Raw genomic sequence first — 16,877 nt, 5'->3', positions numbered from 1 at the left:
GTTTTTTTGGTCATTTACAGCCTAAGTTATGTGATGGTTTATCTGCTTTAGAAATTTTTGTGGAGTAATAAAAAAAATCAGATTTTCATCGTTGCTATTTTAAAAGGCTATTCATCCACTTTTCATATTTTCAATCGACTGGATTGCATTTGGAGGACACACAAGAATTATATTGTGGAACATTGTCATTTTTTCATTAGCACCTTGCAAGTGGTGCTTTTGTCATGGTCTTGGAGAAGAACACAAAGGAACTATAGAACAGGCTTTGAAAAGCAGAACAGACATGCCTGGGGACAATAAATGGCTCATAGCCATTATCTCCGTCCCTTGGGAGTCCTCGTACAGGATACCCTAAATGTGAACCTCAAGGTTAAGTCAATGGTGAAGAAGGCGAATGCAGTGTTGGCAATCATATCCACAGAAATATATCAAAGCAGGGTGAGGCCTCACTTGGAATACAGGATACAATTTTTGGTTCCTTATTTAGGAAAGGATGTGCTGGCTATGGAGAGGGTTAATAAAAGATTTACAAGAATGATCTCTGGAATGAATTATCTAATTTTTATACTGCTATATCTCCTCGTTGTGATAGATGCAACAATGGAGATGTTTCACTAATTTATATGTTTTGGTCATGTCATAGTCTTGAGAAATATTTGAAAGAAATAATTCAAACCTTTTCTGTATTTTTAAAGTTAACTTTAAGCCTAATCCTTTAACTGCCTTGTTGGTATTGTTGGAGAGAGTGGCATAATCTTAATGGCATCTGATCTGGATGTATTAGCTTTTACTTCACTTATGACTAGACGGGCAGAGTTGCTCAAATGGATGGGCATTGCTCCAGGTACTCATGCTCAATGGCTACGCGATGTTATGTCATGTTTAAATTTAGAGAAGATTAGATTCTCAATCTCTGATTTGAATTTAAATTTTTGAACTCTGTAGGGTTCCTTTTTGAATTATTTTCATAATCTTTGATTAATATGAATTTAGAGGTGTTGATTAATAAGTTATTTATAACTTTGATAATAAATTATTTTCCTCTTTTTGCCAAGCAACTTCTTTCTTGGTAGTGAGTTTAGATTTTCTTTTTTTATATATAATAAATTAATAAAATATTAGTATAATATAATCACTCATTTGAGAATGCAGGGTTCCTTGGATGTAATGCTATGATTTAAACTTAATATATGTACCTTATCTCCTTTTTTTTAACTTTTAGCATGTATCCTTATGTACTCTGTCTTTTCCTAAGTGGAATTTCAATTTTAATGTCAATAAAAAAATTGCAAACGAAAGGATGATTTCTGGAATGAAGAGATTAGCATGAGAAAGTTTAATGGCTCATGGACTGTACTCTTTGGAGTTCAGAAGAATGACAGGGGACCTCAATGAATCTTTCGAATGTTGAAAGGCCTGGAGAGAGTAGATGTGCCAAAGTTGTTTTCCATAGTACGGGAGTCAAGGACAAGATGGCACAACTTCAGAATTGAAGGGCGCCCTTTTAAATAGAGATGTATTGGAATTTCGTTAGCAAGAGAGTGGTGAAGCTTTGGAATTTGCTGCCACATGCGGCTGTGGAGGCCAGGTCATAGGTGTATTTAAGGCACAGATTGATAGCTATCTGAATAGTCAGGTTATCAAAAGTTATGAGGAGAAGGCAGGGGAGTGGGAGAATGGATCAGCCTACAAGAGAATGACAGAGCAGACTCGACAGGCCAGAATCAGAATCGGAATTTCAGAATCAGAATTCATTGTCATCGACGTCATGAAATTCAGTGTTTTTCAGCAGGTCGAATAGCCTTCTTCTGCTCCAATATCTTATGATCATAAGGAGCTAAATTCCAGAGGGAGTCATGCCCTCTTTTCTAGTTTTCTCAGGTTTTATGGCCAGTAGGATGAGAGGGACAATCTGGATGAGAATCAGAAAGATGAGTAAGGGAAGAATGTGTTGACAAGCAGCATGGCTTTCTATAAATATGCTCTCTGGGTGAGTTCTCTGAAGAACCCTTTACTCCATTGGCTCTGCCTCCAGATGCAGAGATTATAATCAACTCAATAATAACCAGCCTTGGCACATTACATCAGATTAGATGGACAGAGTCACTGTGTCACTCAGGCATACGATCCGTTGTCTCCCCATGATGTAGCCAATTTATACAGCAAAAGCTGCAACCCACCAAGACAAAATCATGAAAATATGAATCTTGACATCACTGACAATAAGCCTTGCAAGACCTATTCAAAGAGGAATTCGCTTGCAAATTAGGAAGCTCCACTAGTGTTTCAGTTGAGACCACAATACAAGGTCCTGGCCCTACAATATCTTCTTGACTCTACATACTTCAAGGAAATCTAAAAGAAATATCACTTCATCTTACCACAGAAAGTGGCTATGGAAAGGTGGATTCGTCCTGGGTCGGGGGTCGGGGAGGGGGTGGTGGGAGACTGCAAAAAGTATACACTGTACAAGACTTTCATCTCTGTGATAGTCTGGTTACCCACCCACACACAGAATAAAGGGATCCACAAAATAATTATTCTTCCAAGCTATTTCTTGCACTTCCAGGCTCACTATTCACTTCATTAAAATTGAGAGCCTGAAATCCATGAAAACAGATATTTTAATAAACAGGTCAGTATGGACATTTTCTTCTTCTTTCTTCTTTGACTTGTCTTCACGGACGAAGATTTATGGAGGGGTATGTCCACGTCTGCTGCAGGCTCGTTGGTGACTGACAAGTCCGATGCGGGACAGGCAGGCACGGTTGCAGCGGTTGCAAGGGAAAATTGGTTGGCTGGGGTTGGGTGTTGGGTTTTTCCTCCTTTGTCTTTTGTCAGTGAGGTGGGCTCTGCGATCTTCTTCGAAGGAGGTTGCAGCCCGCAACATTTTAAAGTGAACTTAAACTACATCACATGAACTTTTCACATTTGTGCTATCCATTGTGACAACTTTCCAAGCTGGTTCGCTGGGGCTTGGATCCTCAGCAAAGAAAGTTCAGATTTATCATCAGAATACATACATGGAATCACATCCAACCCTGAGAATCTTTAAATTGTGGACGAGGCAGAATTACCACTTATTTATAGCGCAATATTGGTATTGGGCAGTGGTCCTGATGCTTACTGTGATTAAATGATTAGGGTGGTGAGTAATGGAGCAGATCAACTCCTGTCTCAAAAAGGTCCCGGACCCACTTCAATTCATCTATCGTCACCACAGATCAACGGCAGATGTCATCACACTGGCCCTGCTATCTGCATTAAATCACCTGAACCTCAAAAGCACCTATATCAAGCTGCTGTTCACTGATTACAGCTTGGCATTCAGTGGCATCATCTCTGCAAAATGTATGACCAATCTAAAGGATCTGGGACTCTGTTTGCTCCTCTGCAACTGTATCCTTGACTTCGTTATCAGTAGACCTCAATCAGTGTGAATTGGCAACAGTACCTCTGTAGACGACACTTTCCAAGTCCAGTAATTTTCAATTCCAAAACATGTCATCTTCTAAGAAACATAAGCTTCGATATTCTGAATTACAATCTTATCACTCAAATAAACCAAACTTTGTAGTTGCAGCATTATGTAGCCTTTAATTAGTTGATATTTCCATTTTGCATAACTTTGCATCAAGATTTTGATAATGATGTATAAACAAAGCATTTTCGGTTATATTTAAAGACATAATGATACAAAACAATAATAAATGATGATTCATAGATGATTAAAACAAAATCAAATGATTGAGACGATTAAGATGAATTCAAAGAAAAGTATTCCGAGAGCTTATGCCTCCTCCATGGTTCTTTGAAGACTGAACGCAGGCTCCCCGTTTGCTCAGATATTACAACATATGACATCATAGTAACTATGGTAACACTACAAATAACAATTTTTCTCAAAAGGTATAGTCACAAAATTAACAAAAATCAAAAACACAAGGTTTTAACCTTTACAACCACCTTCTTACTGACCATCCACACAGGGACATCACAAAGGCACCATGATTCCTTGAAAACTCATGACTACGTGACATGGCATGAACAAGTTTAGCTGCAACACAATCTGTTAATTTTCTGGTGATACCATTGTTGTTGGGCAAACAATTGCAAATGATGTGTCAGAATAATGCAGAAGGGAGATGAAGAATCTGACTGGGTGGTGCCAGAACAACAAACTTGCTCTCAACATCACCAAGACCAAGGAGCTTATTATTCATTTTAGAAAGGGGAGGATGAGAAACCATGCACCTCTCGGCATTAATAGGATGAATGTGGGTCCAGTTAATGCCTTCAAGATCCTGCGAGTCCAAACATTAGAAGACATCTCCTGGATTCAACACATCAAGGCAATAATGAAGAAGGCACATTAATGCCTCTGCTTTCCAAAAGTCTGAGGAGATCTAGTATGCATAACATAACATATAACATAACAATTACAGCACGGAAACAGGCCATTAGGCCCTTCTAGTCCGCACCAAACCAAACACCCCTTTCTAGTCCCACCTCCCTGCACAATGCCCATAACCCTCCATCGTCTTCTCATCCATATACCTGTCCAACCTTTTCTTAAATAATACAATTGACTCCGCCGCCACTATTTCTCCCGGGAGCTCATTCCACACGGCTACCACTCTCTAAGTAAAGAAGTTCCCCCTCATGTTACCTCTAAACCTCTGCCCCTTAATTCTTAACTCATGTCCTCTTGTTTTAATCTTTCCTCCTCTTAACGGAAATAGTCTATCCACATCCACTCTGTCTATCCCTTTCATAATCTTAAATACTTCTATCAAATCCCCTCTCAACCTTCTACGCTCCAAAGAATAAAGACCTAATCTGTCCAATCTCTCCCTATACTCTAGATGCTTAAACCCAGGTAACATTCTGGTAAACCTTCTCTGCACTCTCTCCACTCTGTTTATATCCTTCCTATAATTAGGCGACCAGAACTGCACACAGAACTCCAAATTAGGCCGCAACAACGTCTTATACAATCTCAACATCACCTCCCAACTCCTATATTCCATGCAATGATTGATAAAGGCCAGCATACTAAAAGCCTTCTTCACCACCCTATTCACGTGAGTTTCTACCTTCAGGGAACGATGTACCGTTACTCCTAAATCTTTCTGCTCTTCTGTGTTCATCAATGCTCTCCCATTTACCACGTATGTCCTATTCTGATTCTTCTTACCAAAATGAAGCACCTCACACTTATCAGCATTAAATTCCATCTGCCATTTTTCAGCCCACTTTTCTAAGCAGCCCAAATCCCTCTGCAATCCTTGAAAACCTTCTTCATTATCCACTATTCCACCTATCTTAGTATCGTCTGCATATTTACTAATCCAATTCACCACCCCATCATCTAGATCATTAATTTATATAACGAACAACAATGGGCCCAATACAGATCCTTGAGGCACACCACTGGTCACCGGCCTCCAACCTGACAGACAATTATCCACTACCACTCTCTGGCCTCTCCCTTTCAGCCAATGTTCAATCCATTTGACTATCTCAAAATTTATACCTAAAGACTGCACCTTCCTAACTAACCTTCCATGTGGTACCTTATCGAAGGCCTTACTGAAGTCCATATAGACAACATCCACTGCGCTACACTCATCCACATTCCTAGTCACCTCTTCAAAAAATTCAATCAGATTGGTCAAACATGACCTTCCTCCCACAAATCCATGTTGACTGCTCCTGATCAGACCCTGTCTATCCAGATGTTTATAAGTACTATCTCTAAGAATTTTCTCCATTAATTTACCTACCACAGACGTCAAACTTACAGGCCGATAGTTGCCAGGCTTCCTCCTTGAACCCTTTTTAAATAACGGAACCACATGCGCAATGCGCCAATCCTCCGGCATTATCCCCATATCTAATGACATTTGGAAAATTACCGCCAGAGCCTCTGCTACTTCCTCCTTCACTTCTCTCAATGTCCTGGGGAAGATCCCGTCTGGTCCCGGAGACTTATCAACCTTTATATTCTTCAACAGCCTTAAAACTACACCTTTTGTAATCTATATATTCCCCATATTTACCCAATTTGCCTTTTTTTATCTCACATCTCCCAATATCCTTCTCCTTAGTGAATACCGAAGAAAAGAAACTGTTCAATATCTCCCCCATTTCTCTAGGCTCCACACACAGTTTTCCGCTCTGATTTTCTAAGGGACCAATTTTGTCTTTAGCTTTCCTCTTACCATTAACATATTTGTAGAATTCTTTTGGATTAGTTTTCACCCTGCTTCCCATAGTTTCCTCGTACCTTCTTTTAGCTTTCCTAATTCCTCTCTTAAGATTCCTCTTACATTCAACGTATCTTTCAAACATCTCCTTAACTCCATGCTTCTTATATCTAATGTACGCCTCCCTTTTTCTTTGAACCAAGTTTCCAATATTCCTTGAAAACCACAGCTCTCTCAAACCTTTTGCCCCTCCTTTTAACCTAACAGGAACATAAAGCTTTTGCACTCTCAAAATCTGATCTTTAAAAGACTTCCATCTCTCTACTACATCCTGCCCATAAAACAAATTGTCCCAATGCACACCCTGCAAGTCCTTTCGCATCTCCTCAAATCTAGCTTTTCCCAAATCAAAAACCTCAACCCTTGGCCCTGACTTCTCTCTTTCCATAATGACATTGAAGCTGATGGCATTATGATCACTGGACCCGAAGTGCTCGCTAACACTAACCTCCGTCACTTGACCCATCCCATTTGCCAACAGTAGATCTAACACTGCTCCTTCTCTGGTCGGTACCTCTACATATTGTTGTAAAAAACTATCTTGCACACATTTCACAAACTCTAACCCATCCAGTCCTTTCACAGAATGTGTTTCCCAATCTATATGTGGAAAATTAAAATCTCCCATAATTACAACCCTGTGCTTATCACAAATATCTACTATCTCCCTACAGATTTGCTCCTCTAGGTCTCGGTCCCCTCCGGGTGGTCTATAATACACCCCTACAAGTGTAACCTCTCCTTTCCTACTCCTCAGTTCCACCCAAATAGCCTCCGTGGATGTGCCCTCTAATCTATCCTTCCTAGGCACCGCTGTAATATTTTCCCTGACAAGCAATGCAACCCCACCTCCTCTTGCCCCTCCGACTCTATCACACCTAAAACAACGAAACCCAGGGATATTCAGTTGCCAATCACATCCCTCCTGCAACCATGTCTCACTAATCGCTACCACATCATACTTCCAAGTATCAATCCACACCTTCAGCTCATCCACTTTTTTTACAATACTCCTGGCATTAAAATATATGAATTTCAGAGATTTCCCAATTTTTAATCGCTGTTTTCCCTCATCTTTAATAACAACATTATTTACTTTTCCTGCCAATTGCCCTTCATCTTCTTCCAGAGCATTACCCTTCTCTATCACCTGCCCATCCATATTCAAATACTTACTACAAACTTATAACTCTCTATCTGAAAGAGTTATATTAAGATCATGCTCCCAATTATATTTAATCTTAAGCATTGAGGCTAATCTTAAATCTAATAGAGCAATATAAATACGTGATTATGAACAAATTGTAGATCAAAAAGTATATCAAGAATATATGAATCAATGATTCGAGGAAAAGTGTTCAATTTAGACTGGACAAAATACCTAACTTGGAAATATCTAAAAAAAGTCTATTAGAAATCTTAAATTTACCTGACAGTTGCTCAAAAGAAGCAAAGTTATGGGGGAGGGGGCATGGCATGATGGCTTAGGGAGAAGACGTGGAAAACAACTCTCCTGACAGAATTAATTAAAACCCGAATTTTAATTAAAAAAAATTGAATAATGTTAAAATTCTTCTAAAGGTCTCAAAAAATGGCTGTAAGAAAATCTAAAACTCAAACTGTTATAAAAAAAAATTCAGCGACAACAGAAGTAACTGCAATGGAAGAAACTGGGCCTACCTTGAAAGTTCAGCCTCCAATCTTGATTCCTCTCCAGCTACGTTTGGTGTAACCTCCTCAGGTAAGAATCCTTTTTCCAGTGCCACCTTCTTGGAGAGCTTGAGAAGATGGCACTGGAGCACGGAAAAAGATGACAGACCCAACTATTGAGCAACTGCACATGTGCAGATCATCAAGCATGCGCACAATGGAAGCGACCAGTACAGACCTGCGGAACCAACAGCAGGTACTGTTGCAAGTCAGATAAGGGCTAGACAAACAGCCCGTACGTAGTTTTAACCATAAGCTACATCTACAGAAGAAGAAAGAGGTGGTCAGAATGGAAGAAGAAAGTTATGTACCATAATCGCAAGGAGAGGAGTCAGAAGAAGGAGGAGATCAATAGATTCAAGATAAAATGGGTGCATATTATGTTACTCTTGAACTTTTGACTCACAGTGAAAAAAAGTGAAAAAATGGATGCAAAGTTTGAAAAAGTAAGAACAGATTTTACTGCACAATTGGGAGCTATTCTTTCTTTGGCTTGGCTTCGCAGACGAAGATTTATGGAGGGGTAATGTCCACGTCAGCTGCAGGCTCGTTTGTGGCTGACAAGTCCGATGCGGGACAGGCAGACATGGTTGCAGTGGTTGGAAGGGAAAATTGGTTGGTTGGGGTTGGGTGTTGGGTTTTTCCTCCTTTGTCTTTTTCAGTTGGTTGTTTTTCCAGACTCTTTTGTGTAGTCTTCCAAAGGCGCTATTTGCCTTGGCGAGTCTGTTGTCTATCTCGTTGTCGATCCTTGCATCCAATGAAATGGTGCAGCTGAGATAGGTAAACTGGTTGACCGTTTTGAGTTTTGTGTGCCCAATGGAGATGTGGGAGGGGGGGCTGGTAGTCATGGTGGGGAGCTGGCTGATGGAGGACCTCAGTTTTCTTCAGGCTGACTTCCAGGCCAAACATTTTGGCAGTTTCCGCAAAACAGGACGTCAAGCGTTGAAGAGCTGGCTCTGAATGGGCAACTAAAGCGGCATCGTCTGCAAAGAGTAGTTCACGGACAAGTTGCTCTTGTGTCTTGGTGTGGGCTTGCAGGTGCCTCAGATTGAAGAGACTGCCATCCGTGCAGTACCGGATGTAAACAGCGTCTTCATTGTTGAGGTTTTTCATGGCTCGTTTCAGCATCATGCTGAAGAAAATTGAAAAGAGGGTTGGTGCGAGAACACAGCCTTACTTCACACCATTGTTAATGGAGAAGGGTTCAGAGAGCTCATTGCTGTATCTGACCCGACCTTGTTGGTTTTCGTGCAGTTGGATAATCATGTTGAGGAACTTTGGGGGGCATCCGATGCGCTCTAGTATTTCCCAAAGCCCTTTCCTGCTCACGGTGTCTAAAGCTTTGGTGAGGTCAACAAAGGTGATGTAGAGTCCTTTGTTTTGTTCTCTGCACTTTTCTTGGAGCTGTCTGAGGGCAAAGACCATGTCAGTAGTTCCTCTGTTTGCGCGAAAGCCGCACTGTGATTCTCGGAGAAGATTTTCGGCGACACTAAATATTATTCTATTTAGGAGAATCCTAGCGAAGATTTTGTCTGCAATGAAGAGCAGCGTGATTCCCCTGTAGTTTGAGCAGTCTGATTTCTCGCCTTTGTTTTTGTACAGGGTGATGATGATGGCATCACGAAGGTCCTGAGGCAGCTTTAAAGGCTGTGTACGGCCCCTCACCCCAAGTCCAAAGCCCGCTGCGCAGCTCAGACGGCAAAGTCCTCCTCAGCGACAAGATCTCCATCCTCAACCGATGGTCAGAACACGTCCAAACTCTTTTCAGTGCCAACCGCTCAGTCCAAGAATCCGCCCTGCTCCAGCTCCCTCAACAGCCCTTAAGGCTAGAGCTGGATGAGGTCCTCACCCGGGAAGAGACATATAAGGCAATTGAACAACTGAAAAGTGGCAAAGCAGCAGGTATGGATGGAATCCCCCCCAGAGGTCTGGAAGGCTGGCGGCAAAACTCTGCATGCCAAACTGCTGCATGAGTTTTTCAAGCTCTGCTGGGAGCTATTCAGGAAGAACTAAAGACAGACATGGCAAAGTGTATTAATATTGTTGATAAAATTAAAATTAAGGTTGAAAAGTTTGAAGAAGATTTTCAAGATTGTCATATCGAAGTAGAAGAATGTAAGGATACAGTTAATAAGATAGAAGATATTTTACGGCATGGCAAATTCAAAAAAGGATTTATTGCAAAAAGTTGACATGTTGGAAAATCAGAGTCGAAAAAATAATGTCAAAATTGTTGGTCGTCCTGAAGATTTTGAGGGCACTAATTCAGTATAACTTTTTCAAAATTGGCTGCCTGAAATTATGGGACCTGAAAATTTTCCTAATGGATTGGAACTTGATAGAGCACATGGAGGTCTTAGAAAAAAACCGTATCCAGGACAACCACCACGCTTTATTTTTATTAAATGCTTATGTTATCAAGATAGAGAAATGATTTTGAAAATGGCAGTTCAAAAAGCCAGGGAACAACAAAGCCCCTTAATGATTTGGAATAATAGAGTATTTTTTTAAATGCGGATTTGAGTAATGCTATTGTTAAAAGAAGAAAATAATTTAATTCAGCAAAGTCAATTTTATGGAAGAAAGGATATAAATTTGCCTTTTGATATCCAGCAATTCTTAAAGTCTTCTATGGAGAATACCAAGCACATTTTTTTTTGCTAATGAATCTAAAGCTTTGGAATTTGCTAATTAATTGCCTAGCAATAAGCATAATGGAAGGCAATGTTATTCATCTCAGCAAATGGAAAGGAGTCAAGATAAATCAAAAGAAGAGATTCTAACAGTCAAAAGCCAAATGAAATTCAAGTTGAAATTGATGATGATCAAGTTAATAATGACCTTGAAGAAGCTTACCATACTTGATTGACTGGTTGATATCAATTTTTGATATTCTGTTGGGGGGGGGGCAGATTTATTTTTCCCCCCACTTTCTTCTTCTGAGGCCTCGTGCTACTAGTAGCGAGAGCCACTTCTCGTAATAAAGGGGGTTAGTGCTGACATAATTAGCTCTTTTGGGTTTGTTTAACTTTATTGTTTGGGTATTTCTTACTTTCTATTTTTGGAGATGTATGTTTTTTAAGATTGGTTGTGGAACCAAGTGCCAGGGTGGAAATGGGAGTCAAGTATTTTTAAAAACATATTATGGTGTACATAGTTTGAATTATGTAACATTTAATGTGAACGGGCTCAGTAATCTAATTAAAAGGAAGAGTTTTAGCTCATATTAAAAAATTGAAAGTAGATACTGCTTTTTTGCAAGAGACTCATTTGACTGAGAAAGATCATCAGTTATAGCTTTGATTTTTAATTCTAAAGCAAGAGGAGTAGCTATTTTACTCAATAAAAAGTTACCATTTAAATTAGAATTAACAGTTATTGACCCAGTGTAAGATTTGTTTCAGCAAATTAAACAATTATCAAATTAGCAAATTATCAAATTTATTCCGAATCTTGGACTTTTATGAATGTCTATGCACCTAATGCAGATGATGAGAAATTTATCCAAGATGCTTTTTTAAATTTGGAAGAAACAAATGGAAATATAATAATTGGTGGAGATTTTAATTGTTGTTTAGATCCAATTTTAAATAAATCTCAAAAATCTTTAATAAAAACAAAAATTGCTAAAAGAAATTTTATGTTAATGAAAGATTTGAATCTGGTAGATATTTGGAGAAAATTGAATCCCAGGGCATGAGATTGTTCATTTTATTCATATTGGTTTGATTCTTACTCTGGAACAAATTTCTTTAGTTTTAGCTCATTTGCAAGAAAGTTTTGAATATGTACAATACAAACCTAGAATTGTATTGGATCATTCACCATTATAGATGTCATCTTTAAGTTCTGATAAAATTGATTTAATTTATAGATGGAGATTTAACTCTTCGTTATTAAAAAATGTGGAATTTGTAATTTTGTGAGGAATCAAATACAAATATATTTGGATATAAATACTAATTCAGTTGATAATAAATTTGTTTTATGCGATGCATTAAAAGTCTTTTTCAGTGGTCAAATAATAAGTTATTCAGCTAAAATTAAGAAAATCTATTTTAAAGAGGTAGATAAATTTGAGAAAGAAATAGGAATTTTGAAAAAAAATTGCAAAAAGATTCATCTGATAAAAAAGGTTGGAATTTATAAATTTAAAAATGCATTATAATTTGATAGAGCCATATAGAATGGAGAAATTAATTAATAGAACTAAAGAGAAATATTATGAATTAGGAGAAAGAGCACATAAGGTATTAGCTTGGCAATTGCTATTGAAAATGGAACACACATCAAGAACTATTAATGCTGTTAAAAAGAATTCAAAGTTACTTATAAACTGCAAGATATAATTGATTCTTTTAAGGAGTTTACACTAAGTCAGTAGATGATGAAGGGAAAATTAATACATTTTTACAGAAGCTTCAACTTCCATCTAAACGAATTTAGATTCTCCGTTTATGCTGAAAGAAGGTATGAAGTCTTTAAATTCTATGCAAAGTGGTAGGTCTCCAGGTGAAGGTGTTTTTTTGTGTGAATTTTATAAAACGTTTAAAGATTTATTAATGCCTTTATTAATGGATGTATTAAAACAAGAAACTCAAACTTGTTCATTACCAGAATCCTTTTCAAATGCTATAATGAGAATAATGCCTAAGAAAGATAAAGATTTATTAAAACCAGAGTCTTATAGACCAATATCTTTATTAAATGTTGATTATAAAATTGTAGCTGAAGTTTTGGATAATAGATTGAATGTATATTTACCTGAATTGGTTCATTTAGATCAATTGGGATTTATTAGATTGAGATATTTAATATTGATAATACTGATAAATTAATTAGTCTAATTCATATTTCTCAGAAGAATTAAGATTTAGCTTTAATTTTATTATTAGATTCTGAAAAGGCTTTTTGATAGATTAGAATGGAATTATTTATTTAATGTTTTGGAAAAAATTCAATTTGGCTCAATATTTATTAACTGGATTAAGACTTTATATAGCAATCCTTTGGCCTGAGTGGTTACTAATGGACAAATTTCTTCTTCTTCTCATTAACTAGATCATCTAGACAAAATTGTCCTTTATTTCTCGCATTGTTTGTTTTGGCAATTGAACCGTTAGCACAATTATAAGACAAGATGATAGTATTAAAGGAATTAAAGTTGATAAAGAGGATTATAAGATTAGTATGTTTGTTGATGATCGAGTCCACGCTGCTGAAGATCCAGCTGCGCTGGATGGGTCACGTCTCCAGAATGGAGGACCATCGCCTTCCCAAGATCGTATTATATGGCGAGCTCTCCACTGGCCACCGTGACAGAGGTGCACCAAAGAAAAGGTACAAGGACTGCCTAAAGAAATCTCTTGGTGCCTGCCACATTGACCACCGCCAGTGGGCTGATAACGCCTCAAACCGTGCATCTTGGCGCCTCACAGTTTGGCGGGCAGCAGCCTCCTTTGAAGAAGACCGCAGAGCCCACCTCACTGACAAAAGGCAAAGGAGGAAAAACCCAACACCCAACCCCAACCAACCAATTTTCCCTTGCAACCGCTGCAATCGTGTCTGCCTGTCCCGCATCGGACTGGTCAGCCACAAACGAGCCTGCAGCTGACGTGGACTTTTTTACCCCCTCCATAAATCTTCGTCCGCGAAGCCAAGCCAAAGAAGAATATTGAGCTATATAATAGATTCTGAAAATTCTTTATTTTCTTTATACAATAAATTACAAGACTATGGAGAAATATCTGATTATAAAATTAAAGGGGATAAAAGTGAAGTTATGCCGTTAGTTGGAGATTATGATTGATGTAAACAAATTGCTCAATTTAAATGGATGCAAAATCTGATTAAATATTTAGGTATTAAAATTGATAGAAATTTAGATACTTTGTGTAAGTTAAATTATTTACCGTTATTTAATAAAATTAAAGATGACTTAAGTAGGTGGAATGATTTACCTATAACTTTAATAGGTAGAGTGAATTGTATTAAAATGAATATTTTTTCCAAGGATTCAACATCTCTTTCAGTCCTTGTCCAGTATCTCAAATTTTAAAATAAATTAATTCAATTGATAGAAATTTTTTATGGAAAGGGAAAATAATTAGAGAACCCTTGGAGAAATTAACTTGGAAACTTGAATTATTTCAGAATTATTATAAAGCTGCACAATTGAATTTATTAGTGGAATGTTTGACTTAAATAAATCCTCAGTTTGGGCAAATATAGAGTTAGCTAAAATTGATGAGAAATGTATGCAAGAATTCATTAATAAATGGAATATAATTGATTATGAGATAGGTGAAAATGTTATGTAATGATAATATGACTAAGGTTATAAATGTAAGATATAGATTAGTACAATATAATTTTTTACATCAATTAAATTTAACACCTCAAAAGTTAAATAGATTTAATTTAATTTCTACAGATTTATGTTTTAGATGTGGTGAAGAGATAGGTACTTTTTTTCATTCAACTTGGACGTTCTAAAGTTAAGACCTTTTGGATACAAGTTAAATTATTTTTGGCAAAAGTATTAAAAGTTGAACTTCCGTTTGATCCAATTTTGTTTTTATTAGGAGATATTAACATGATTGTTTTAAGATTAAGCTTGACTATGTATCAAATTGAATTTTTATGTTTAGCTTTGGCTGTATCTAAGAAATGCTTGGCTATTACTTGGAAATCTGATTTAGTTTTAGGAATGCAAAGATGGCATACTGAAATGATATCTTGTATCCCTCTTAAAAAGATAACATATAATTTGAGGGATTAATATCATTTTTTTTAAAAGTATGGAGCCCAGACTTAAAAATTCTTGGTTTGAAAATTTGAACTTTTCATCCATTCCGGTGTGGTGTCTTGGTTTTCACAGCTGAATAGTTGAATATTTGTATAGTTCATGATCTCCTTTCTTCTTTCTTTTAGTGGATAGATATAGGTGGAGGTGGGTGGGTAGGGGATTGGGGAGTTTTGTTATTATCTATATATTTTCTGCATATGAATTTATTATAATCGATGTTATTATGGTTTTAAAATTTTTAAATAAAATATTCAAAAAAGAAGCAATGTTATTTTAAATAAATACATTTAATTTTTTTAATACTGAGTCTGAACCATTCCTTAAAGCCTTCATCTAATACTTCATCTAATTTAGATGGTTATCTATAATAGAACTAGCCAGAGAGAAATCATTATAACCAAAAAAACTTTCTAAATTGAGCCCATATTTCAATCTTATTTTCATTATCAGAACATGTGTCAATTTAGAAAATGAAATGGGTAAAGTGGAACCTAAAATTGCCAACATAGACTATTTCTTAGAAAAGTACAGTTCCATTTCTGCTCAAGAAGGGTGACTTGCTAATTTATCAAATTTTAATAAAAAATTAAACTGTGTATATTAATCTCCCAATAATAAAATTGAAAATTTGGAAGTGACATTTCCCCATTCCCCATGGGCTTTACTTATATGTAGTTGTTTTCCCTGCCAAATATATGAAGAAATAACCAAATCTAATGAATTAAAAAGGGGTTTGGTTATAAAAAAAATGGTAAGGCTTGAAAAAGATACAAAAATTTAGGTAAATATTAATTTTAATCGAATTAATTTGTCCAGTCATTGTAATCGAAAGTGGTGACCACCCCAATAATAATATTTTAATCTGATTCAATAATACTACAAAATTTTCTTTCATAAGTTTATTATAACTTTTTGTAATTGTTATCCAAAATATTGAAATTGATTATTAACTATTTTAAACAGAAATTTAGAATGCATAGAAAGAGATCCTTTTAAAGGTAAATTTATTTTATATCCCAAAATTTGTCTGAAATGAGTGAACATAGTTAATGTATTTGATATAGGATTTGAAATAAAATGCAATACAACATCCACATAGAGAGGTACTTGATGTTCAATTCCATTTCAAATTAATCCTAAATTCTCTAAATTCTCAAAGGGCTTCTGTTAATGGTTCTAGTATTATATAAAACAGTAAAGGACTTAATGGACATCCTTGTCGTGTTCCCTAAATAGCCTAAACATTTTTGACTGTTATAAATTAGAATGGATTGAAGCTATAATATTTCTATCCAATTAATAAAATCTGGACCAAAATTAATTTCTTTAATATAACAAATAAATATTTCAATTCAACCCAATCAAATGCTTTTTCAGTGGCTGATGAAAGAACACATTCCATTGCATGGGTAGAGGGTAAATATACTGTGGTAGTGGTCCGTGCATGGAGACCTGGACCAGCCTTCAAAATGGCTGATGAATGCGGCGACCTGTGGGGAGGGTGACACCGGCCGTGGTCCCAGGTGATCTCCTGCGTGGTGGGAAGATGCGGAACTCTGGTGGGAATGCCAGCCAATCCCAGGACGGCGCTCTTATGATACGGGGCCCTGATGTCAACGCCTGGGGCCCATATAAGTGCGATGGCCAGAACAATAACCAGTCTCATTTTCGAAGGCTTTGGTGTGCGTGTCATTCTTCTCCACACTCGCGTAACACGAATGCTATATTGATGATCCCATTAGGCCCAAGCGGCAGTTGGACCCGAAGATGATGGATTAAGCAGAGCCAGCAAGCATCCACAAGGTCTCACTCAGGCTCCCTCAGGTTTTGGATGTCACAAGCACACATGGTTTGAACAGGCCGAGGCTCAGTTCCAGCTTTGACACATTGCCGCCGATGAGCACCCTTGATCAGGACACAGAGGCAAGGGTTGTAGATTTTCTATGGCACCGTCTAGAACAAGGCAATTACACGGCCCTCAAAGAGCTGTTAACCCACACTTTTGGGTTCTCTGCGCAGCCCGATTGCTGCATATGGATGGATTGGGGTACAGGGCCCTGTCCACCCTAATGAGCGAGATGCTCGCTTTA

General features: G+C 37.4%; 1 protein-coding gene and 1 long non-coding RNA gene across 11 annotated transcripts in view; one reads left to right on the top strand and one right to left on the bottom strand.

Moving 5' to 3' along the window:
- The window catches only part of fars2 (phenylalanyl-tRNA synthetase 2, mitochondrial), a 423,747-nt gene that overhangs the window by 256,086 nt on the left and 150,784 nt on the right, over window positions 1-16,877 (bottom strand). The gene's annotated exons all lie outside the window — the stretch shown is intronic.
- The window catches only part of LOC138751341 (uncharacterized), a 46,274-nt gene that overhangs the window by 8,251 nt on the left and 21,146 nt on the right, over window positions 1-16,877 (top strand). The window lies entirely within an intron of this gene.

The sequence above is a fragment of the Narcine bancroftii genome, chromosome 1, assembly GCF_036971445.1.
Source record: "Narcine bancroftii isolate sNarBan1 chromosome 1, sNarBan1.hap1, whole genome shotgun sequence".
Classification (NCBI taxonomy): Eukaryota; Metazoa; Chordata; class Chondrichthyes; order Torpediniformes; family Narcinidae; genus Narcine; species Narcine bancroftii.
The sequence above is the reverse complement of the archived record's forward strand: the minus strand, read 5'-3'. Positions and strand labels throughout refer to the sequence as shown.